The 25,743-nt window shown below is 41.7% G+C and overlaps 1 long non-coding RNA gene across 1 annotated transcript; it reads right to left on the bottom strand.

The window, feature by feature from the left end:
• Positions 1 to 12,446: 12,446 nt before the first annotated feature.
• LOC147581322 (uncharacterized) lies at positions 12,447 to 25,615 on the bottom strand. The gene is made up of 3 exons (XR_015250890.1): positions 25,474 to 25,615; positions 15,308 to 15,406; positions 12,447 to 12,801 (listed from the first exon to the last, which is right to left on the bottom strand). It is a non-coding gene; the product is annotated as an uncharacterized LOC147581322 (long non-coding RNA).
• Between the last annotated feature and the right edge of the window lie 128 nt (positions 25,616 to 25,743).

Raw genomic sequence — 25,743 nt, 5'->3', positions numbered from 1 at the left:
TCCTACTTTATCCCCTGATACAAAATGCCATTTCTGGGAAAAACTAAATTCTCCTTACGTACAAGGATCACTTTTGAGCTTTCAGTTATGTTCTATTAATCTGTATATCTATTTCTTTACCAGTGCCATACTTTAATTATTCTAGCTTTTAAGTATTTGTATAATAATTGATATGGTATATCCTCCTTAATATATTTTTTAAAAATTCTCAAAGTGATTTTTACTCCTTAAAATTTTTTAAAAATTAATCTCTACACCCAACGTGGGTCTTGAACTCACAACTCGAGATCAAGAGTTGCATACTCTAAGACTAAGCCAGCCACGCATCCCTACGCTTTTTTTAATGTTCCAGCGAAACAACAAAAAACAAACACTAAAATTGGGACTTATATTTGAATTTCATTACAGTTTTAGATTGACTTACAAATATTTGACCCTTTTTCACTATTGACTCGTCAATATGATATTGATATGACCAAACCATATGATGTTTTTTTAATTTTCAAAGGAAGTCATGTTGATCTTTTTCTGAGAGGTTACCAGGCCCTTGAAATTAACTAGGTCACGAAGATTCCTGTATGTAGTCAACATTTTGGTGAGAGTAAGAAAATTGTAAAAGCAGCCTTTACCTCCAATGTGCTAATATTCCATTAAAGATCATTAAGCTTGCATTGAATTGACATGAAGTCATGTAAAACAGAACTAAAACTCTCCATAACTTTATTATTATAAGTACACTGCTCCGTACTTCTACCCCGCGAGGCTGGCTAGAATAACAAATGACATGAAGAGCAGAGTGAGACTGGATCTGGAATGGTAGGAAAAGCAGAGGGTGAAAGCATTGCAGATGGCAAAAGTCCCATTTGGACTGGGCAAGGCAGATTATGAGGCAGATTCCCATGTGTTCTAGGGGAGCAAAGATAATACGAATGTGCAATAACGTTTAAACAGGGAAATTAGGGAGAAGGGACCAATTGTTAGAAAACCTTTCAACATGGATCAGCAATATGGATTTTACAGGAGGAAAAAAAAAATTAAAAAAAATTTTTAATGTTTATTTTTGAGAGAGAGAGACAGAGCGTGAATGGGAAAAGGAAACAATCTGAAGCAGGCTCCAGGCTCTGAGCTGACAGAGCCTGATGCGGGGCTCGAACTCATGAACGGTGAGATCATGACGTGAGCTGATATCAGACGCTTAGACTGAGCCACCCAGGAACCCAAGGAGCAAAATTTTTGACTTATTATAGTTTCTGAAAATGGGGCTGAAAAATCAAAATGGTGCCTAAGAAAGATCATGCTTGCTGCAATGAACACACGAGTGTGCAGTAAGGTGGCGATTAATAGACTGTTAAGGGAATTGGTGCAATAATTTATTTGGGAATTTCATTTATATACTCAACAATTTTTATAGAGTCTTACTCATTATGTGCCTAGCATTGCGTTAGCATTAAAATGACTTTGTTTGCATCCCAACATCTATTTTTACAAGGTCTTCATGACAGATGTCTAATACCACCACAAACGAAGAGGGAGACATTCCCCAGGTATTTCTGTACTCTGTTCAACAGAAATTTAACTGCCCAAGTGGATGTGTGATTGATGTTATTCAATGATTAATGCAGCAAACTCCCTACTTTCTCCTCTGCAGCAGAAATCTCCATTTAACCCCTTGGGATATGTAAGTGCCTCATTTCTTAAGAAACTACAGTGAGATTAGGGAGAAGAGAAAGCTTCACAAAGCAATTAGGGTGGGGAGTTGACTTCAGCCTCCTCCTTATTGAAAAGCAGCTTCAACCAAGGTACTGCCTCCTAAAATAAACTTTAACCTCCAAGGGAGTTTGCAAGAAAATTTGATAGGAATGTAAGAGGACTAAATAAAACAGCCTTCAGGACAACCTATTTCTCTTCTGTTTTGTTTTTTCTTTCAGTGCTTTGAGTCCAACAGCAGAAAATCTCCCTGAAATAAGCCTTTCTGAGTGCATCCCAGTTGCTCTCCAGTCTGCAAAAGCCACTTTCCCGTAGCATGTATATTTAATTTTTTTCTCATCATGTAACTGACATCTACATGATGCGAAGCACAATACTTCTGGTTCTTGTTGTCACTGCTCTTTACAACTGGAAAAGTTATCTGGAATCGGATCCATCCTACAAGAGAGCTTCAGAATATTTGCTTCATCTTGTGCCTTCCATTCCTGTCCACTTAAATCTTAATTAACAGCAGCTAAGCGAGACGGTATGAGAAAAGATGAAAAAGTGCTGCATGGAAGTATAGGGTGTTTTCATGAAAACACAGTTAACTTTTGTTTTTAAGGTCCACTTGCCCCTCAGACTGGGTGTGCCCATGTCCCTGACCATCTTCTTCTGACCTCAGAGCACCTCTGTCTCTCTAGTCCACGACTAAAGAAGAATCTCGGTACTAGGAATGCCATGGGGGAGAAGAGAGAAAAAGGGACTGATGATAGTCCTAATGGTGTTCCTGTTCTTGGAAAGAGCCCATCTGCTGTGGTTCCCAGAGGATTTAGGAACATTGAAACAAAATATTTAATGAAAGTAAAAATTATTTTCACCTTGGGGAGCCTAGGTGGCTCAGTCGGTTAAGCGTCCGACTTCGGCTCAGGTCATGATCTCACAGCTTGTGGGTTTGAGCCCCGCGTCGGGCTCTGGGCTGACAGCTCAGAGCCTGGAGCCTGCTTCGGATTCTGTGTCTCCCTCTCTCTGCCCCTCCCCAGCTTGCGCTCTCTCTCAAAAATAAATTTTAAAAAAAACCCTAAAAAATTATTTTCACCGTTAGCTACATATTTTTATATAAACAATAAATGCTCATGGCAACAACCAAACAAACAAAAGAATAAACAAAACTGAGCAAAACCAAAACCAAAGAGAAAGAAAAGCCAAGAAATGGTACGGGACAGAATAATGTGCCAATAAAAAGTACTTCTACTTTGCCACTTCCCTGTGGTTTTTCCAGAGCATACACATAAAATATTTATTTACTTAAAAAAAATTTTTTTTTCAACGTTTATTTATTTTTGGGACAGAGAGAGACAGAGCATGAACGTGGGAGGGGCAGAGAGAGAGGGAGACACAGAATCGGAAACAGGCTCCAGGCTCCGAGCCATCAGCCCAGAGCCTGACGCGGGGCTCGAACTCCCGGACCGCGAGATCGTGACCTGGCTGAAGTCGGACGCTTAACCGACTGCGCCACCCAGGCGCCCCAAATATTTATTTATTTTAGACAAATGGGATTATGATATAGATGTTCTCTAACTTGCTTTTTTTCTTGCACAAAACAGTTTATCTTGGATTTTTTTCCAGTAGCATATTTAGCTGTTTCCTTCCTATGAACATTTGCATGTGGGCACAAATTGTGCCCTACCATATAAAAGAACCAGATTCTTATGGATGGCTCTTCAGCGGGTTTTGGCTATTTACAAATAATATGGCAATGTTTATTCTGTTTCACGTGTAAAACACTACAAATGTCTAAATGGAGTTGGAAAATCAAAAGGTGTGTTATTTACATTAAAAAAAAGTGAAACTTACAAGGATGCCCGGCGGGGCTCATTCAGCTGAGCCTGTGACTCTTGATATGGGCTCAGGTGGTGATCTCGCAGTGGTGGGATCAAGTCCCGCATCGATCGATCGAGCCTGGGATTCTTTCTCTCTCTCTCTCAAAATAAATAAATTAACATTCAAAAAAGGTTAAAATTTACACGTTAAAATTTAATACATCCTGACAAATCATTCTCGAAAAAGGCTGTATCAATTTACATTCCTACTGATGGTACCTGGGAGAACAAATTTCCCACGCCCAAAACAAATATTTTCATCTCTGGCAATAAGAAAGAAAAAAATTCACTTCTCAGTTTTAGAAGTTTTTATTTCTTCAATTATAATTGAGCTTTAACTTTGTATATATTTATCAGTTTTTTCACTGCAAATAAACTTTTTTTTTTTTATTAAATTGACTTATTTACCTTTGTATCGATATGTAAGAACATTGAACATTAGGGCAATTAACACCTTGTCAAATGTACTAAAATGTTTTTCCCAGACTGTGTAATAAACATTCTACTTGAAACTTTTTAAAATTATTTATGTTTTGAGAGAGAGAGAGAGAGAGAGTGGCGAGGGGCAGAGAGAGAGGGAGACATAGAACCTGAAGCAGGCTCCAGGCTCCGAGCTGTCAGCACAAAGCCTGACGTGGGGCTCAAACCCATGAACTGTGAGATCATGACCTGAGCCGAAGTCAGACACTTAACTGACTGAGCCACCCAGGTGCCCTATAAACATTCTACTTTAAAAGGATATTCCAGGTTTTACAAGCAGATCCCTTATCCAGGGAGAAGGTGATTTAACATTATTTCTGTTTTACTCTCCCACTAGGGAACCTGGATTTAATCAATTTTTCCCAAGTGCATTCTCCTATTTGATTTAATCTTAAAATAGTTGTCCAATGTAACTTTAATACGTAGCCATTACCTCAAAGATTTATGTTTCAGAAAGAAGCAAAAATTAGGAAAGAACAATGGAAAGTCAAAGAATAAAGATGATCATCTTCATGTCTCATGAAATCTTTAGATAAAGGAAATTAGGAACATAAGGCATAGGGGCACCTGGGTGACTCGGGCGGTTGAGTATCTGACCTCGGCTCCGGTCATGATCTCCTGGTTTGTGAGTTCAAGCCCCACACAGGGCTCACTGCTGTAGGCGGAGAGCCTGCTTCAGATCCTCTGCTCTGCTTTCTCTGCCCCTCCCCTCACTGCACTCTCTCAAAAATGAATAAAACATTTAAAAAACAAAAAGAATATAAGGCATAGAACATTCATAAGGATTTCAGGCCTTGCTGGGAACCCTGTCCTTACTTACTTTGCCAAAGTTTTTCCATATCATTCTATTGCAATTCTGTTTGGAAGATGTATTCCAGAATTGCTCTTTATCTGTGCCTCCTCTCTTTCCAAATTGTCACACATATCCTCAGGAATGTTATATTTTTTGAGGAAAATAAGGCCTGACTTAAAAGTTAATCACTGTTAGGGGGTGCCTGGGTGGCTCAGTCAGTTGAGCATCTGACTTAGGCTCAGGTCATGATCTCACAGTTCGTGAGTTCTATCCCCACATCCAGCTCTCTGGTGTCAGCACAGAACTTGCTTTGGATCCTCTGTCCCCCTCTCTTTCTGCCCCTCCCCTCCCGTCTCTCTTTTAATAAACATTTATATATATATATACATATATATATATATATATATATATATGTATATATATATATATGTATATGTATATATCTTTCTGCCCCTCCCCTGCTTGCACACGTGCTCTTTCTCAAAATAAACTTAAAAATATATATACATAAATAAAATATATACATACTACATATAAAAAAGAATATATATACATGTAATATATACATACTATAATGTAATATATTACATACATGTAATACATAAATAAAATATATACATACTATATATAAAAATTATATATATATATATATATATAAACACACACACACACACACAAACACACACACACACGTAATCACTGTTAGATTCCATACACAATTTTACAGGAAGGTCATTTCCAAGATGTGGATAACCAGCCATGCAGTTTATCAACAGCAGTGTTTTCACCTTACTTGACTTAACTAACTCTCATCAAAGCGTTATCTCTAGAAATTTTGGTAAAATGATGCTGGATGAAGCAGTCTAAACACTAAAGGCTAATTTATGTAAAATGAAATTCTCTAATTTTTCTCAATTTCTGAGAATCATATCACTCTCTGATTGAGCCCCTAATTTCTACAAACTAATGATTCTAGGATTTTATACGGAGATAACTATTTACCTATGTGTACAAACCACAAAGTTCCAAATACTTTTTGGCGCTCAGTTGTTTGTTTTTTAGTCAATTGACTAACTTTAAGAAATAAATGATTCCTTGGACAAAACAGTCTGTTCAATTGCAACCATTGTAATGAAGTGACTAAATTAAAATCCGATAAAATTAAAGGGAGGTAGAGAAAACAATATGCTGGAGGCTAACTTTTTAAAAAAATTTTTTAAACGTTTATTAATTTTTTTTTGAGAGGCAGAGGGCGTACGAGCAGGGGAGGGGCAGAGACAGAAAGGGAGAGAGAGAATCCCAAGCAGGCTCAGCACTGTTAGCACAGAGCCCAACTTGGGGCTCAAATTCAGAAACTGTCAGGTGGTAACCTGAGCTGAGATCAAGAATTGGACACTCAACTGACTGAGCCACCCAGGCGCCCTGACATTTTAACTTATTCATAAGACAAAGGTGGTTTTGGGGGAAAAATATCAGTACTGCTAGTTTAATAAAGCATTTACTTTTATACGTAAGAGAATTATTGATTGTAACCCGCTTTGCTCTCTGAGAATAAATTCTTGCAGCTGGAGAGCTACCAGTTTACAGGGTGTTGGCATAAGCTAGGGAACTTGGGCTTGGTGACTGAATTACCCTGCGTGATAGGCAAGGTGGGTGGCAAACAGGATTACTTTGGGGAACATCCTGGGGGAAGGTGTATCAACGGAGTCTCCAGCTGAGGCTGTGTTACAGAGGGCATCCTTATAGTGACTCCTGATAGCTGGGAACTGGGGACCAAGGGTGATGTAAGAGATGTTGAATGGGATTGTGGGGTGGAACTTTGCAAAGTGTGGGACACAGCCTTTTAGGATGCCACCACAAGTCTTCGTTAAGGATTTTGGATTGATTGTATTTCTTTCTTTTTTTTCAATGTTTATTTACTTACAGAGAACGAGAGGAGGGGCCGAGAGAGAGGGAGAGAGAGAATCCAAGCAGGCTCTGTGCTGTCAGCACAGACCCCAACTCAGGGCTCGATCCTACGAACCGAGAGATCATGACCTGAGCCGGAATCAAGAGCTGGACACTCAACTGATTGAGCCACCCAAGGGTCCCTGGACTGACTGTGTTTCTTGTGGAAGCCAGTGAATATAGAGAGTTGATGTCAAGATTGGCTCCAGGTAAAAACAAAGAAATAGAAATGAAAAGGAGAAGAGACACCTCAGTGACATATACCAAAAACTAAAAATAAAAAAAGGGAGAATTATATGTCAAATGCTTTGCCATTTGGTTGTGCCTGGAGTTGCTACTGGGCCCATGCAACACTCCCCAAGGCACATTGGCCTGCCTGCCCCTATTTGGAATAGCAACCAGAATTCTCTAGAAACACATTCAGGGATTAAATCTTTCCAAAGCAGACCTCTATGGGTGGTTTATTAAAGACTTTACATGCACGTAATCCTCAACAGAATTTTAAGTCTTAAGGGAGCCCGAAGGCAACGTTATGTTTTTTAAAGTCAATCGAGACATTTTTTTTTCTTTTGCAAAACACATTATAAATTCTTAAAAGTCTATTTAATTTTCGTAGTCAGATTTTAAGGGAAAAATAAGTTTTTCTATCGATGCAGTCTCTGCCCCATCATCGCATATTTCAGGCCATTCTCTTCTAATCATTTTAACGATGAATCCATTAATACATGTATCTAACACTTAATACTGGTGAGAGAATACTGTCCTCAAGCTCCTCAGTCCTTAAGGTCAGTAACTTTCCTCTGTAAGGCTGTGCTCACTGGGAAAGCCCAGAGGAAGTCTCTATATGCTGTGGAAGAAAGCAAAATCGGTTGGCAAGAAATTTCTGACTCCAGCAGTACTTATCTTGCACATATTGGTAAGAGATTTGCACGCTAGTCAAGGATGTCGCAAATGCCTCTCCGATTTATATCACCAAGTGGGAGAAATTAGACGATGACAGAATGTATGTGAAAGCTCTTTGTAAAGTACCAACAAAATATGGTTCTCTAGTATCACAGCCAGACACAGCTAACAAAACAGTCTCAGAAACAGCCATGAGGCAAAGGAAAAGGATGTATTTACGAAACCGGAATTATAAATAATGAGGTACCACATACCGTAAAGATGCACTTTCTTGTATATATTGATATAACTTTAAAAGATTCAATGCATCTGTTGATACGGTTTGTGCCATTCAGACCCTTTTTATTGACATGATGGTCATTTTTCATTTTCCTAGCAGCTATTGTTGGTTATTAATTTCTAATTTCACGGCCTTATGATCAAAGGATATGTTTTATAGGAAACCAATTTTTTTGCTATTTATTGAGATGTCTTTTGTGGGAAATGTTGGAATTGTTGGATTTTTCTCAAACTAGATGTACACTTGTTTTTGTTTTTCCTACTTGGGAATCAGTATGTTTCTTCAATTTTTAGATTCTAATATTTCACTATAGAACATTTTCATTAACTTTCTGTTTGACTATTGTTTGCCTCCCATTTTCTCCTCTCTCCCTGTGTCTCCCTGAGACATAGTAGGTGTATGTTGGACCTTCTCATTCCGTCTTGCACATCTATCATCACTCCGTCATCTCCTCTCTTTCACTCAAGGTGTTTTCCTCAAATATATCTTCCAATTGGCTAATTTTCTCTTTAGATGTGTCCAATACGCTAATTTACCTGATCCGATGAGATTGTAATGAGTGTACTTTCCATTGCTAGACATTCCATTTATTTCCTTCCAAATTTGCCTACCCTTTAGGCATCCTGTTGTGTCGTTATGTTTTCGATTCTTTTTTAAGAACTTTTTGCTTGCTCATTCTATTTGTTTCAGAGTGTCTGATTTTTGTTCTGCCATCTGCAGTTGTTTTGGTGCTGAGTCTCTTGATAACTCTCTGATGACTCTCCTATAAGGTGGCACTCCTTGTGTACGTTGTAACATTTTGTTGTGACGGTTGTGAATTCATCTTCTGCGGGTTCTGGTTGCTTTTCTGAGAGGCTTCTGTTAGGAACTAAACTGGGTTTCCCACCTAAACTCATACATTGTAGCCCTAAACCCCCACGTGGCTGTATTTAGACATATGACCTTTAAAGAAGTGATTAACATTAAACAAGGTCCTAAGGGTAATCCGAGATGACCAATGACGGCCTTTTGAGAAGTGGAAGAGACGCCACGGATGCGTGCACACAGAGGAAAGGCCACGTGAAGACACAGCAGGAAGGCAAGCGAAGCAGAGAGGCCTCCGGAGAAAGCAAACCCGCTGAAGTCTTCATCTTGGACTTCCAGCCTCCACGAATGGGAGGAACTTCTGTTGCTTAAGCGACCCAGTCTGTGGCACTTTGTTAGGATAGCCCTAGCGGACTAACCAGCTTCTGACCCATAGGTTGTGAAAGTGATCTCATAGAATGCTCTGCTTCTGTCAGATTCCTAGGGGTCTCAAGGCTCTGGGTGTATTTTTATGTTAATTGATTGGCTGAGAGAGTGCATTCTAAGGAAATGGACTTACAGTTAGCTTTCTAAGCAAACAGTATAAATTCAGGCCTCTTAGGAAGAGGCCCAGGGCTGGTATCAGTTTCTCTCAGATGATGTCCCTTCCCTGGCCTGTGCTCACTCTCAGCCTCAATAACAGCAAACCTCTGGCTCCTTCCATTGGCCGATGAGTGGAGTTCTACTAGCTCTGCTCAGTCTCCAGGTTTTCTGCAGGAGACTGGCTTCAGCCTCCCTGCCCAATGAGTCTAAGGCCTCATCTCCTGTCCCTAGCTCTTCCTCCTCCCCAGTCCCTCCTCATCCCCAATGGCCTTTACCCAGGGCCGAAACCCCCACAGGTCTTGTGCTTTTTGCTTTAACTTTGGTTTCTTGCTTCATGACATCTGGGCAGTTTGTTGTTCCATTTTCTCCATCATTTCCATGAATTTGTACCAGTAAGTGAGTCTTTCTTTTTTAAAAAATCTTTTAAGTTTATTTATTTTGAGAGAGATAGAGACAGTGTGAGTGGGGGAGGGGCAGAGAGAGAGAGGGAGAGAGAGAATCTCAAGCAGGCTGCACGCTGCCAGTGCAGAGCCCGACATGGGGCTAGAACTCACGAAACCCTGAGATCATGGCCTGAGCCGAAACCAAGAGCCGGACATTCAACCTACTGAGCCACCCAGGCTCCCCAGCAAGCGAATCTTTCTACGTCACATTTGTCTGTCATGTTGGCTTTCTAGTGTGTACTAGAAAGTGTAGATATTTTTTCTAACATGTAAATTTGTCTTTGTGAAGTAGGACTAAATTTGTCTTTGTAGAGTTAAGATTATGTGAGTTAGTCAATAAATACATGATAACAATTTTTTAAAAGGTTATACTGTGGGTAGGGGAATAAATTAATTTTAGAACGAGCAGCCTTCAATAATGTGATGACTCTAACATCAGGACCTTATTTGCAGACTTGACATCAGTATGATGTATACACTTATACTTGTGGTTTTAGAGACAACAAATATAAAAAGCATATAATAAGTTGAAAAGCAAGAAAACAGTATTCATCTTTGTGCTTGTATTATAATTACAAAGTCACCACCGTCTCATCAGCCTTTATTGCACTGCTATTAACTGAATTGTGGCCCCCCCAAATTCACATGTTGAAGCCCTATCCCGATGTGATGGTATTTGGAGATGGGGCATTAGGAAGATGCTTAGGGCTAGATGAGGTAGGGCATCATGAGGTTAAGACCCTCAGAATGAAATCAGTAGCTTTATAAGAAGAGGGAGACAGAGAGATGGCTCTCTCTCGCTCTCTCTCAGCCACTCGAAGGCACAAGAGGAAGCCTGCCTGCAAACCAGGCAGAAGGCCCTTCCTTACCAGGAACTGAATCAGCTGGCACCTGGGTCTTGGAGTTCCCAGCCTCCAGAACTGAGAAATCAATGTCTGTCGTTTAAGCCACCAAGGCCACGGTGTTATGTTATGGCAACCAGAGCAGACTAATGCACCCACATACTGTCCGTAAAGTTGGAATGCCCTTTCCTACCATCTCCTTATGCTGTCCCTACATACTAACCTGATAAGTAATAAATGAGAGTCTGTGATTACCCCAAATTCAGAATATTTAACATGCGCTCAAGGGTCCAAAACCCATTTCCCCCACTTAAAGCTCTTCTGACTCCAATGCCTCTGTAATCATTCAAAGTTCTCCCTCTCATTCAGCTATCCGCGGTTTGATTAAGATTAATGCATTCGAGAGCCCACAACACCAGACTTTATGCTGAGGGCTGTCAGATGACCTTACCGCTATGCAGCCACCAATAAACAGCGTGTGCTGGGCAGAGGCCGAACGGGTGAAACGTACCTGCTGTGAGGTGCTTACAGCGTTAAGCTTTCTCTTCACAACTTAGTTTGTGGGACGATGAAGGAGAAGCACAATGCTCTCTCTTACTCAGGCATCATGAAATCGGGTCGTGGAGTCTATTGTGTGAACAGAATGTGTCCATGTTTCCTGTAGCCATCTGATAACTATGACCACAGGAAGAGAGGTATTGAAGGAGGCTATGCATGAAGCTCCAGAAGGAACCAGGAGACTTTCTTCCTGTCTGCCTATTCCATGACAGCTTCACCCTTAACAGTAATCCCAGTTGTCCTTCAAGGTGTCTTTGGGGCGCCTGGCTGGCTCAGTTGGTAGAGCATGCAGCTTTTGATCTCAGGGTCATGAGTTCGAGCCCCACACTGGGTATGGAGATTACTTTTAAAAAGTCATAAAGAGAGGGCGCCTGGGGGGCTCAGTCAGTTAAGCGTCTGACTTCGGCTCAGGTCATGATCTCTTGGTTCATGAGTTCGAGCCCCACGTAGGGCTCTGTGCTGACAGCTCAGAGCCTGGAGCCTGCTTCAGATTCTGTGTCTCCCTCTCTCGCTGCCCCTCCCCTGCTGTGGTCTCTCTCTCTCTCTCTCAAAAAATAAATAACATTAAAAAAAATTTAAAAAAATGTAAAGGAGTCCTTGAAGCTTTAAATGGACTCATTTTCTCCACTTCCATTTGCAAAGCAAGTGGTTTGGTTTTGTTATCCCAATGCCATTCAACTCCGGCGACAAAGCAAGTTACACCATAATTGTGTGGATTTCTTTGTAAAGTAGTTCCCTGCAGCCTGCCTTCTCCAAGAGGGGTCCTGAATCAGCAGCCGGGGCATCTCCTGGGGGCCTCTCCAATGCAGCAACTCAGGCCCCACCTAGGAGCTACTGAATCAGGATCCACAATTTATCCAGATCCCAGAAGGATGGATATGGACACTTGAGTTTGCGGAGCACTGGTTTAGAGTATCGTTCTCTCCACCTAACATAAAGTTCCCTTTTTTGACTCGTTAATAGTACCTACGGAACAGGATGAAAGTTCCCCTAGAAACCTACCTAACATGGCATTTTGATATTCTATTAACAATTAGGAATCACAGTAGGGTCTCTCTTGCCATATAAGAGAAAACCTAATATTTAAGTCTATAAATGACTCAGAAAAATCGTTTCCATTTTGATTCAGTATGAATGTGGTCTTGCTCACCACTGCTAAATTGGAGGCAAAGAACTGTTTCCTTTCGGGTTAATGGGTTTCCCCTCATCAAGCTGTCCTTTCATGTAATGTAGACTTGCCTCCACTTATTTATTTTGTTATAACTGTTCTCCTTTTTAATAGGATTATTCATCCTCCCAATATTAACAGCAATTAGACTCACCTCATGGTGTTTCATGCCAACTCAATCTGCGGCTGTCGGAACAGGATGATCGGACTCTTGTCTCAGTAACAAACTCTGACAACCAAAACAAAGCGGCAGGCCAAATACACGAAGAGAATTAACAATAAAGGATCACAAATGACAAGAACTTCTCGCCCACGACGGTTGCCTCTGTCCGTTCTGGCCACGTGGAAATAAGGGCGCTCAGTCAGCTACGACTCAGGACACCGTGACGTGGTCTGAAACTGTCTTTTTCAGAAAAGTTTGTAGAGAAGGCTCTTCCAAAAAAAATAAAGAAGACTCTTTAAAAGCCTTAGAAACATTAACATTCTCTTTCCAAATCTAATCTATTTAATTTTATTGGAAAACATTTACATAGCTCATCAGCAGCCTCGCTGGTATTGAGTAATATTTAGCATGCTGTAATCACAGGAAGGAGAGATTTAGATTAAATGCTGCTTTTTATTACTATTCAATCATCATAAGTTGTTCTACTTTTTATCTTTTTAGTCAACAGATTTCAAAGGTGGGAAAATATCTTCATTTGCAGGCATACCTGTATTTATCTCCTATTATATTTTCCATTAGTGTCTGCATGAGATTTATTCTCAGTGACTCCCAACAAAGTAAATGTGGATCTTCTAACACCAGATGTTAATAATATAGACAAATGCACCCTATCTCTTAGAGATGTTGTGAGAATAAATCAGATAATATTTACAGGGGAATTTGACCTCACTAGAGATAGTACATGAATGAAATGTGAAGGAAAAAAAAAACCTTTAAAGAACAAAAAATTCCATTCAATTATAGCCAGATTAACTTCACAATACCAAATTATATTCTGAGTACAGAAAACAGGCCTACTGATAGTGGTTCTACTGCTTGTGAATAAATGTCAACTATAACAATCAATTCTAGGTCTGGGCTGAAACTTCAGGCATCAGTTTGGATATGTGCAAAATAAGGTCTCTCTTTTTCTCCATTTACTATACTTGGGACACTGGCAAAGCTTTGCCACTAGTGGAGTGAATTATCAAAATTATTTTAAACCTCTTTCTACATTTAAGAACATATCAGGATTGTTAATAAAGCATCAATGTAAACAATTGATGTAACACATATACATCTACATAAACTGCTTTTACATTTGCATTACCTAAAACCAAAAAAAAAGAGCTTTCAGCAGGACAACAGGCAAAGAGGGAATCCTACTTACTATAGATCTAAAGGCCAAAATTTCCCTACAGTCACAGGGAAACTGTCAATTATGTTCTTAGCAGTATTTGTGGGACACAGGAAAGTCCCCCAATCCCACATATTTTTCAAACATCCCACCACGATGCCCCAAATTCTACCATTTTAAATGCTTCTGAGTAAAGGGAAATGGCTCCATATTCATACGAAAAGGCAAGGTTAAACATTGTAGGATGATAAAAACATGCAACAATGTAGTAAACCAACACTTAGTGCATACCTACTATGTGCCAGGCACTGTTTACAGTGCTTCATCAGAACTATCTCCTTAATCCCCTCTTCGGCTCTAAGAAATAGATGCTATTATTATTCCAGTCTTACAGATGTTGAAACAGACACAGAGAGGCTAAGAAGCTCGCCCAAGTTTACACAGGCTACAAATGCATATTGGGACTCCCACTCTGGTAGCCTGACTCTAGGGTCCATGCTGGGAATCGACACGTTTTCCAACAAATGCAGGAGTTAGCTCCGTACAATACACACTGCTTTTACTTTAAATATTTAAGTAATCTCCACACCCCATGTGGGACTCAAACTCGCGACCCTAAGACCAAGAGTTGCACGCTCTTCAAACTGAGCTAGCCAGGCACGCCTACGTTACTCTTTTAAAATGAAACAAACAATACTTTGCAATAATTGACACAAAGAAAAATGTGAAAGCTGAACGTGTATAGACTGTGTTTGAGCAACTGCTGCATTTTGCCAGGAAAGCCAAAAAAAAATATTTTTTTTGAGAGAGAGAGAGGGAGAGAGAATCTTAAACAGGCTCTACACAGTGCAGGGCTTGATCCCACGACCCTAGGATCCTGAATGAGCTGAAATCAAGAGTCAGACGCTTGACGGACTGAACCACTCACGCGTCCCAGGAAAGCCAAACTTTGAATGTTAGTGGGGGGCTTTGCCTTTCCATTTTGAACCAAAGACTCACGAACAGCAGTGTTCATAGCACTACCTTGTGTTGAACCTGTTCATCAAGAACACGGTACCAGGTAACATGCCAAAAATGATAGCTCTCTTGTGGCACCAACAGTAGACATTCAGGCAGAATTCAGAAATGCAACACGGAGATGAATTTAGAGGTATACATATCAGAGGAGCTTAGGTAATCAACCGTCATTGACATCTATAACGTTATTACCAAATTCCATAGTAAGAGGCTACCGTGCATCTTTAAATGCATAACAGTTTCTTGACACATACAATGGAAAAAAGGCCTTTAAAATGTTTTCTAATGTCACAAGTATGTGCTGTACGGTTTTGTTTTGTTTTAGGCCATAAAACACAGTTTAAAAAAGGGATGAACTGATATTCCGGTCTTCCTGCTCCTAACAGAACACTGTAATATGGTTAAGTACAAACCTTTCCATAGCAACAGACATTGTGTATCAGACACGAACCCTATGTATCTCCCTTGAAGAAAGCTTTAAGGTTATAACGGACAAATTCAAAGTAAAGCCTATGATCCCATCACCCTGAAACCAGCTTTCCCAATGAGCTCAAGAAAGGATTCATTGACAAATGACTCACCACGACTTCCTATAGCTCATTTCTTTGCCTTCCTTTTTCTTTAAATGGCACTTCAGCCTTAATAGTTACAAAGGTTTCAAGAGAGAGGACTGGCACCACCTGAAAAAGAAAGGCCAAAAAATCCAGTGCAATCGTGGTTTGCAGGAGTTGGGCATCGGGCTTCTTGAGGAGCGTTGGGGGGTACCTTGAGACCAAAGGCGTTCATTCTTGCCACCGTTCAGTGCTTTATTTACTGCTGTTTCCACTCTCTGAGCATTATGTGAACAGTGACTGCCTGGTTAGCTATAATTCTAAAATAGATACTCTGCATAAGGGGAAAGGTAACTTGGGGGACGGTATCTTGAAAGGTTTTCCTAAATTCATATAAAAAAACATGCTAGGAAGCCACGGAGAGTAGTGGCTAAAGAAAGTGCACACTGGGCTTATATGCATATGGTTGCATATGCAAACTATAATTAAATTCCCCAAACACTTGCCCGTGCAGAGTGGGTGCCTGCATTTGCTCACCCCAATTAGGCAGGAGGCACTGCCTAGGGCCGGAGAGTAATCTGCTCACTATTGTTTCAGTGTGGGGAGAAGTGAATGCTCCGCGCAGCTAACATTGTGCTTTGTCTTTAACATGCAGAACTGGGCTTGCAGACGCTATTGATTGTGCTTAGGAGAGAGGAAGTTAATGATATGTTGTGAGTTTATGTACTATATTTCATCCCTATTCAGGTTTAAACAGCATCCTCCTCCCAATAGTCGACTCGAAAGGTTGCATGCTGAAAAGTGAAACAGATGGTCCAGTTTTATATTTCTTCTCCTTTAGAATTTCTTATGCAGCTCAGGGACCTAGGTCTTCTGGGATCTCAAATTATATTTCAGCCCATTATACGTATATCAGTTTTTATACTAAGATGGTACGTAAGAATCATTCAAAATCCACATGGCCGCAGCCTTTGCTGGTTTAGTGTGCCATGTGCTGTTCATTTTAATTGAAAATATTCTAAAAGCAAGATTGATGTGTTTTCTATCCCCCTAAAATAGAAGCAGGTTCTGGGCTCATAATTGAGCACTCATAAGCCCCCTCTCCTTATTAACATGCCCTCTCTAATTTGTGCCTCTGTTTGTACAATATAAATGGCCTTTAACAGCCCTTCACTCATACAATGGTCTCACTAACCCAAAGAAAATTAGTAGCAGGCAAAAGCCTATTTTTACTGACACAGAGACAAAAATGCTAATTACCTTAAAATATTCTCAAGTGTGTATCTTTGGCATCCTTCCAGGCAAGACTCAAAAGTTTTTTTTTTCCCCCTGTTATTTACTAGTTATGGGGAAAGTTGTTTTTGTTTTATATTCAGGCATATACATAAGTAAGTTTATATTTATAATTAGAAGTCTTTTCTTTGGGATCCAGAGTGCGGGTGGTGGGTGAAGCACCTGCTTTGCTTTCAACTTTCTCATGAGCACACTTGAGCGAGTTGCCTATGTTGATAATTACGTCTCGTGCTATTTTTGTTAAGACACTCAGAGACATTTGCAGAAAAAAAAATAGTCCCTAAAAATTTGAATTTATTTTAACATGTTAACTACCACAAAATATTAATGTTTCCTCAGAATCTCTTTTTAATCTTTCTCTGATAATTAAATTTAGGTTTACTGTCTGAAGCACTCCTTCCTTTCAAAAACGGTTTTCAGGGGCACCTGGGTGGCTCAGTCGGTTAAGCGTCTGACTTCGGCTCAGGTCATGATCTCACGGTTGGTGAGTTTGAGCCCCGTGTCGGGCTCTGTGCTGACAGCTCAGAGCCTGGAGCCTGCTTTGGATTCTGTGTTTTCTTCGCTCTCTGCACCTCCCCCACTCATGCTGTGTCTCTGTCTCTCTCAAAAATAAATAAAAAACATTTAAAAAAATAAAAATAAACCAGTTTCAACACAAAATGAGTAATAATGCAAAAAAATTAAATGCGACTTACTAAATTATGATACCAGGCGTGCTGATGATATTTACATACAGATGATGAGTTTCTATCATTTATGTGACAAATATTCATTGGGGATATACTATTTTCAGAATATTTTTACTATTCAGGTCTGGCTTATAAAAAACTAAGGTGAAAGTGCTCTTCTTCTTGAGGACGTTTAAAAATCAAGTTTGGAGGAAAAAAATGTGTTCGTACTGAAAAATCAAAGAGCGGTACCGAAGTATAGTAACGTTGGAAGGTAGCAGAAGAGGAGAGACCGCATGTCAGTGGAGGGGGAAGTGGTAATTAATGGCAAAAGACAAGCAGGGTCTAGCTCAGTGACAAGCAATCAACCCAGTTTTTAAAAATAGGCACATTTGACTAGAGATTTAAAAACTAAGATATATGAATGACAAATAAGCACACGAAAAGACGCTCAACGCGATTAGTCATTAGGGAAACGCAAATCCAAATTGCCATATCACCACACACCCACCAGGCTGGCTATCATCAAAGAGACAATGTCAAGTTGTTGGCAAGGATATGGAGAAATTGGAACCCCCACACACTGCTGATGGAAATATAAAAGGACAGAGCCACTTTGGATAACAGATTAGCAGTTCCATAAAACATTAAACATAAACTTTCCATAAAACCCAACAATTCACTCCTAGGAATCTACCCAAGAGAAATGAAAAAAAAAATGTCCAAACAAAGACACATATGTGAATGTTCATGGCAGCATTTTTCACAATAGCCAGACACTCGAAACAACTCCAATGTCTTTCAGCTGATGAACAAAATGTGGCATACCCACACAATGGAATACTATTCAGCAATAACAAGGAACCGAGTACTGACGTATCTTACAACACAGATGAATTTCAAAAACAGAAGCTAAATGAAAGACACCAGGTTCATAAGACTCCACTTCTATGAAATGTCCAGAAAAGGGAAATTTATGGAGACAGTAAGCACATCAGTGATTTTGTGGGGCTGGGGTGAGAAAAGGAATTAACTGCAAATGGGCATACGGGAACTTCCCGGGGTCATGGAAATGCTCTAAAACTGGGTTCTAGTGATGGTTGCAGGACTATATGTGTTTACTAAAAAATAATCTCTGTGTACTTACAATGATTGGATTTTATGGCATGTAAATCGTACTTCAGTACAGCTATCAAAGAAAAAACCCATAAGCGTCCCGTGTTTTCATGTGGAGTGGATAGAAACGGTCATCTGAATTTTTCATCTCTGCTTCCACGCTGAAATGTAACACAAATACATATCTGTACCAGTGAACGGGAAGAGTTCCTCACGGTTTGCAATGTCCCTTACAATTTTCAAATTTATTTATTCACACCAATCCTGCGAGGCGCGGTGAGCAAGTATTATCCGATCTACAATAAGCACTTCTCTTTTTTCCTTTTAGTTTTGTTCTGAGGAAACCTCAAATACTGTATCAATTAGATATCATTTACAAATCAAGGCCATCCTGAACATAACATAGTCTGAATAAACCAGATAACCGCCATGATCGTTGTCCCAAGGACCCCCAGATGCTTTTACAAAGACAAGTATCTTCCATTTGCCAAACTATATGGAACAACAGTGAAGCCTCCGCCTGGAGACTCATCACGGGATGCTGTGGACAGACTTGCCCCGCCCCCTAGTCCAGCCACCTCCCCGAAGCCTGCTGTGTTTGTTCCCGCTGAAGCATTTGCATCTACAAATATTGAAATGCATGTAACCTAATTGTATATACAATTAGGCACACAACGACTAACATTACAGGAGCTAATATTCCCCGGCAGTAGCAGAAGCTGCCAAAAAAATCAAAAATGGAAACTAGCGCATTGATTTGGTTCACAGCAAATCCTTCTTTAGTATTTCTCTTAAAAGCTCTGAGAGAACGAAAACAAACAAATCCAACTTCGCCTGAAGCAGAGAATAGCATGTTTAAGAAATGCGCCTTATAAATAAAACGTCCAATTATGTAATTTGAAGATGTATGTGGCGTTTGCACAAATATGCTTGACAAGTTAAAACCCACATGAAGCTCTCTTATTTGGGCGATCCGTATGCAACACAGGCCAAAGGAGTCGTCCTTTGCATCCAGAGAAACATTAAAAGCTGTCGGAGAGCGTCAGCCTCTGGGATGGCCTCTCCCCACTTGCTACTCAAGGAGTTAAGTGTGAAAGAACCTCTCAGTGTGGAAAAGCATCAGGCTCATTTACACCAAAGTTTCAGCTTTCCCATCTCCGCCTCACATTTGCAATTTCAGTGTGTGTTTTGCAAACCCCCACTTTCCAAAGAACGCATGAGTGCTTGGGAACCGTGGTGTTCTTTGTCTTCCCGTGTGACCTCCTGAAATCCTTTCCCCGTGACACGTGTTGCTTAAGGATGTTTCCACGATCTGTGATCAAACACAAGCTGTGGTTCTTGACTATGACTTAAATCATGAACCGGACTGGATTAGTCTAAACAAATGCACAGATAATGGATTTCTGTCAATAGTTACATTTTGTTATTTTCAAGGTGTAAAAATTTCGTATTAGTTTTATACAGTGCATGACCCACGGTAGTGGAAAAAAAAGCATGTGACTTGGGGCCCAGAGACTTGTGCTGGGGCCTGGAATGCACCCCTATGACCTTGGTGATCTCCCTCAACTTCCAGGACCTCAGTATTCTCAACTGAAGACAGATCACCATTATGGGATGAAACAGCCTCTAAAGTTCTAATCACAACCTGACAATCGTTTCTTGCGATGCCACTGTTATTTTACAAAATAGAGCTATGTATCTAAACAACTTCATCGAGAGCACACGTATTGTGGCCCAACATGCCTTCTGGCCTTTTCTGAGCTGCCAGGATGAAAAAACTCAGAATGTGAAACTTACAGACACAGAACCATTTGCACCATCATAAAATGCCGCCAAAGTTGCAGTTTGGGAGTAAGAATGATAAAGACACGAACTACGTATCAGTTGAATGATAATTCACACACACACCTGCACACAAAATATACATACTTACATACAGGTGCAAGGAAGAGCTGTGTCATCTAACAGGGCTTTTATTTATTTTCTTTTTGACGAGTCTTACAACACTACCCTGGCTTTCCCACTCCCTCATGCCCTAATGTTTCTCAAAGGTGCTTTTGTGGCCCTTAGGAGGCCTGAAAGGCCTAAAACCTGTTCCTCCATTGCCCCCTCAACATTTCTGTTTTTCTGTTTTATTTATTTGTCTTCTACTTAATATTTTTTTTGGAAAAGAGTATTTAGAAAAACGTCATTTGAAAACCACCACACTATATGATGTAAAAGATTTTGCTTAAGTGCTGTACTTTTTATTTTTTTATTTTTTCAACGTTTATTTATTTTTGGGACAGAGAGAGACAGAGCATGAACGGGGGAGGGGCAGAGAGAGAGGGAGACACAGAATCAGAAACAGGCTCCAGGCTCCGAGCCATCAGCCCAGAGCCTGACGCGGGGCTCGTACTCACGGACCGCGAGATCGTGACCTGGCTGAAGTCGGACGCTTAACCGACTGCGCCACCCAGGCGCCCCAGTGCTGTACTTTTTAAAAAGTGTTTCATGGGGCACCTTGGTGGCTCAGTCAGTTGAGCATCTGACTCTTAGTTTCGGCTCAGGTCACGATCCCAGGGTCATGGGATCGAGCCCCACGTCAGGCTCCAAGTTGAACGTGGAGCCTGCTTAAGATTCTATGTTTCTCGCTCTCAGTCCCTCTCTCCTGCCTGTGCTCTCTCTTTAAAAAAAAAAATTGTTGGGGCTCCTGGGTGGCTCAGCCAGTTAAGCATCTGACTTTGGCTCAGGTCATAATCTCACCGTTTGTGGGTTCGGGCCCTGCGTCGGGCTCTGTGCTGACAACTCAGAGCTTGGAGCCTGCTTCAGATTCTGTATTTCCCGCTCTCTCTCTCTGCCCCTCTCCCACTCACACTCTGTCTCTCTCTCAAACAATAAAAAAATTAAATTTAAAAAATTAAAAAAAATTTAAAGTGTTTCACAATTGTACATACCACTTAAAATATAAGTTACTAGCAAAAACTGAAGGCGAGAAAATAATTTTTCATGTATAGTTTTATAAAAGACTATAAATGACATGCTATATTTAATTTTAGAGTCCCTGTACACATCATTAAATACTTTAACAACTATACAAATATTAATATTTGATACAAGGGATCTTTGAAGTTATGGTACAACCAGAACTCTGGATTGATAGGGTGCTAAATGGGAAAATCCTGTTTAGAGAGTTATAGGAGAAGAGAGAATGTTTAATGAAACAAGTCTGATAGTCTTACCATCATAAAATTGATAGATATTTGGTGCAATTAAATCTTTGCCAGAAAGAATTTTGAGAAAAGGAACAATCAGGAACTTAGATAGCTTCCTCCCCACCCCCTAGGTCCAGTTCATCCTGCTCTCCTTCTATGAATGGTCCCTTGGTCTGCTGGTTCTAGAAAATTCTTTCTGCACTATGATTTAAGTAATTAAGAGTTGGGTACCCATTATTTTTTAAGGACACATGTCAATGTTGATTTGTAAGGGTGCCCTTAGGATTAAAGCAATAAAGTCAAAACCAACATTCGGCACAAATCTAAGCTGATTCTAAAGAGGGCAATGAATTCTTACTGTTCTCTGTTTCCTTTATCTTTATGTGGAATCACATTTTGTCTCAATTCTCTAATGTTTTTATATTTCCAGCAAAATAGTTGTCCAAGCCCTAAGTAAAAGACTACCCCACTCTGAATATGATTGACTTTTCTCATTTGTCTAACTGACCCAGAGAGCATTAACAAAAGAGTAAAAACAAAATGCAATCTTTGGGTCATTTCCCCATGGTTTTGAATCTGCTTACCACCCAGATAGGTTCTTTGTTACTGAGAGACTTTATAAAAAATAAATAATTTCAGCCAAAGGATTTTCTCATTTCGGTTCCCTGAGATTCTGTATTTTCCCCATAATAATAGATGAATTCAGATTCCTTTGTAAAGTGCTTTGGGAACCACTGTGATATAAAAATGACCACAATTGTGGAATAAAGTAAAAAACAAGGTGCTTTCCTCTTTACAGAGCACCCTCCAGTAAATAACAGGGGGGTTTAGAGGCAGCTGGTGTCCACACGAAGTCCACTGGACAATGTCTTGGAGAATCACGAGGGACGGAGTCATTTCTCAGCTGTTTGCAAACCCCATGGAGCTGACAGCATGATGTGCGCATCAATTTGGGCTTGTATGTCTTCGGGGTCTGACTTCCAGTACATTTGAATTTTCTTTTAATGTTTCTCCACTTTTGAGAGAGAGAGAGTAAGTGTGAGTGGGGGAGGGGCGGGGAGAGAGGGAGACACAGAATCCGAAGCAAGCTCCAGGCTCTGAGCTGTCGGCACGGAGCCCGACGCGGGGCTCGAACTCACCAACCGTGAGATCATGGCCTGAGCTGAAGTCGGACGCTTAACCGACTGAGCCACCCAGGTGCCTCGGACTTCCCGTGGGTCTAGATCGCCGTACGAAGCGGAGTGGGAAAGATTTCCTTTATCTTTGAAAGGTGGTTCGCTTATCTCCTTTTGTTCTCTTCCTGTCTTTCTAGGTCCCCGTCTATTCACTAGGCTGGCATTAATAAACACCAACAAGCTCGTGCTACAGGGAGCTGATACTTCCAGCTTTGTCTTTGTTATTACGGGAACCTGATTTGAGAGGGCAGACAGATTTTCCAGGACAGGATTTGGTGTGACTGGGGGGCCATCCCAGGGCTTTGGAACGAAGCCACCTTAAGTCCCCATCCTTCTGTTGCTCTGACTTCCCATCCTGTCTCTACATACATCTGAAGCCTGGGGGCTCTGAGTTGGCCCTGGGGAAACAGTCCGGCACAACCTGGAAAATCATACCAACGGCATCTCTGCGGCCAGGTTTCCAAGGCATGTTATTTGCTACAGCGGCCAGAGATCTGCAAATCGACAGGCTCGGAGGAAAAAAACCAGGAGCTGCTGACTGTCCCCAACACCGTAATTTTTATGAGTCTTAGAAAGAAACGACTATTCTTCTGGAAATGTGAAAACATTAGAGAGTTGGGACAAAATATGATTCCCCATAAAGATAAGGGCAACAGAACAGTGAGAATTAATTGCTTTCTTTAGGATCAACTTAGATCTGTGCAGAATGTTTGTTTTGACTGTATCCTCTCACGTTAATCCTAAAGACTCCATTCCGATTGGTGACAGAGCTCTGAAGCATTACTTCTCTCTGAACATTAGCTAGCGAGGCTTCTGAAGATGCTGGGGGTGGAGGTAGAACGGTGGAGGGAGTGAAGAGGTGTCCTAAGCCTGCGGCCCACACTTCACAGTGACCACTTTCCTCCTTATTCACAGGCCAGCCCGGTACTCAGCTGGGAAGCCTTGTGTTCCGCGACTTTCGGAGCGAAGGCAGGTTGACACCACGTGGCTCTAGTGGCAAAGTTGCAGGACTGCTCCAGAAAGACTGGCACATGCCTCAGAGGAGAAGAAGAAGTTCCACAAACAACCCCCGGTTCCCTCCACCCAGGTCTCATTACACCTGATTTCTCAAGAGCATATTGCTTAAGCCAACCTTAATCATCTCCGAGGAACGCTGGGGCAGGAGGCCGGATTCCAACTACCTTTGCCCTAATTTATTGTGGGCTTTAAAAGTAGAAAATAAAACTTTGAACTCAACTCATCTGAAGCTTTATGATTCAGGTGTACCACTTGCCTTCAGGGGCACCAAAGATCACCGAAGCTGAAGAGACACAAAACCTTCGAGCTGCAGAACAGAAAAGCGTGTCCAGACCCGACCCAGCTGGTTCTCTGACCATATTAATGTGGCAGGAGGAGCATTAAGTCCTAGCTCTGCCCTTGTCCTTTCCTGACGGATAGCATCTCCCTCCCCTTCATTTCTCTTTAATCCTCCCTCCTCTCCAGACTTCCCAGAGTCTAGAAAGAAGTGACCCTGCGGAGAAGGGAGAGAAAGGAAGAGGGAGAGAAACAGGGAAAGAAGGAAATGAAAATAGCTTCTGAGAAGTGGTTGCAGAGAAAACGAAGTCAAGGGTGAAGTCGTTTCCATTGACCTAGTATAGCAAGCTGGGAGTTTAAATAGCTGGCCCAGCAAGGAACGAGTCTGCGTGACTTCACATCAACAGCACAGCCTAGGAAGGCCTTTCTGTCGCCTTCCTCCCCCAGCAGATGTTAATAGCAGCCCCGGTTGGGCTGTGTGAGGACACAGGAGCTAATCTTTGTGGACGTGCCCAGTCTGGGGCGCCGTCATGGTAGGAGATGGATTTAATTGTGAAACGAAGATCCCACCATCATTCGACAGAAAGCAATTTAGTGAAACTGAGAAAAATATTACGCTAGAGGTAGCCCTTTGAGTTACAGGGAAAGCCAGGCCCTCAGGAAAGAGTGATTTTTGGCCTAGCCTCAGGTGAGGTGGACTTCTCTCCTTTGCCAAAAGAAAGTCTAAGCTTCCAGGCAGTTCTAGAGGCTGACCTCTCTCTCTCGTCTCCCTGGGGGAGGCCTGGAGCACAGACTGCCTTCAGATCATCCTTTCTGCTGAATTCAGCTGCTGAGCACGTCCTCAGACAGGAGGGGCACCTATTAGCAATTCCAACAGACCCAGGGTGCGAGTGTGTGTGTGTGTGTGTGTGTGTGTGTGTGTGTGAAATTCCAACAGAACCAGGGTGCGTGTGTGTTTGTGTGTGTGAGCGCGCGCAATTCTTACAAACCCAGGGTGTGAGAGAGTGTATTATTCCTACAAATCCGGGGTGAGAGAGTGTGTGTGTGTGTGTCCACAATCCCTACAGATCCGGAGTGTGAGTGTGTGTGTATGTGTGTGTGCACAATTCTTACAAACCCGGGGTTCAAGAGTATGTGTGTGTGTACAATTTCTACAGACTTGGGGTGCGAAAGTGTGTGTGTGTGTGTGTGTGCAATTCCAACAGAACCGGGGTGCAAGTGTGTGTGCGCGTGCAATTCTTACAAATCCAGGGTGTGAGAGCGTGTGTTATTCCTACAAAGCCGGGGTGCGAGAGTGTGTGTGTACAAAATTCCTACAGACCCAGGGTACGAAAGTGTGTGTGTGTGTGTGCGCGCAATTCCTACAGACCCGGGGTGCGAGTGTGTGTGTGTGTGTGTGTGTGTGTGTGTGTGTGTGTGTGTGTGTTGGGGGGGCAGGGTTTGGGTTTGGAAATTACCTAGGTTCCTCAGAGGTCCTGATTAGCAATGCAGACAGAGTGCACATATTTGGAGGCCCTCGGACGCGCCGGGCAGATGCCGGCTGTTTTCACAGGCTCACCCGAGTATCGGCCTGCCCTCCTCTGCCAGATCCCGGGGTGGGCTGACCCGAGAACCGGTTTCACTCCTCCCCTGCACCCGCTCGGGCCGGGAGAGCCCCGTGACGGGGTGGGCGGGGCTGAGGTGCAGCCGTGGGCGGGGCCTCCCCGGGCCCGGCAGCCCCGCCCCCT

Source organism: Puma concolor, chromosome B2 (genome assembly GCF_028749965.1).
Source record: "Puma concolor isolate L17-30 chromosome B2, mPumCon1.1.hap2, whole genome shotgun sequence".
Lineage (NCBI taxonomy): Eukaryota > Metazoa > Chordata > Mammalia > Carnivora > Felidae > Puma > Puma concolor.
This window is presented reverse-complemented; position numbering and strand designations above follow the sequence as displayed.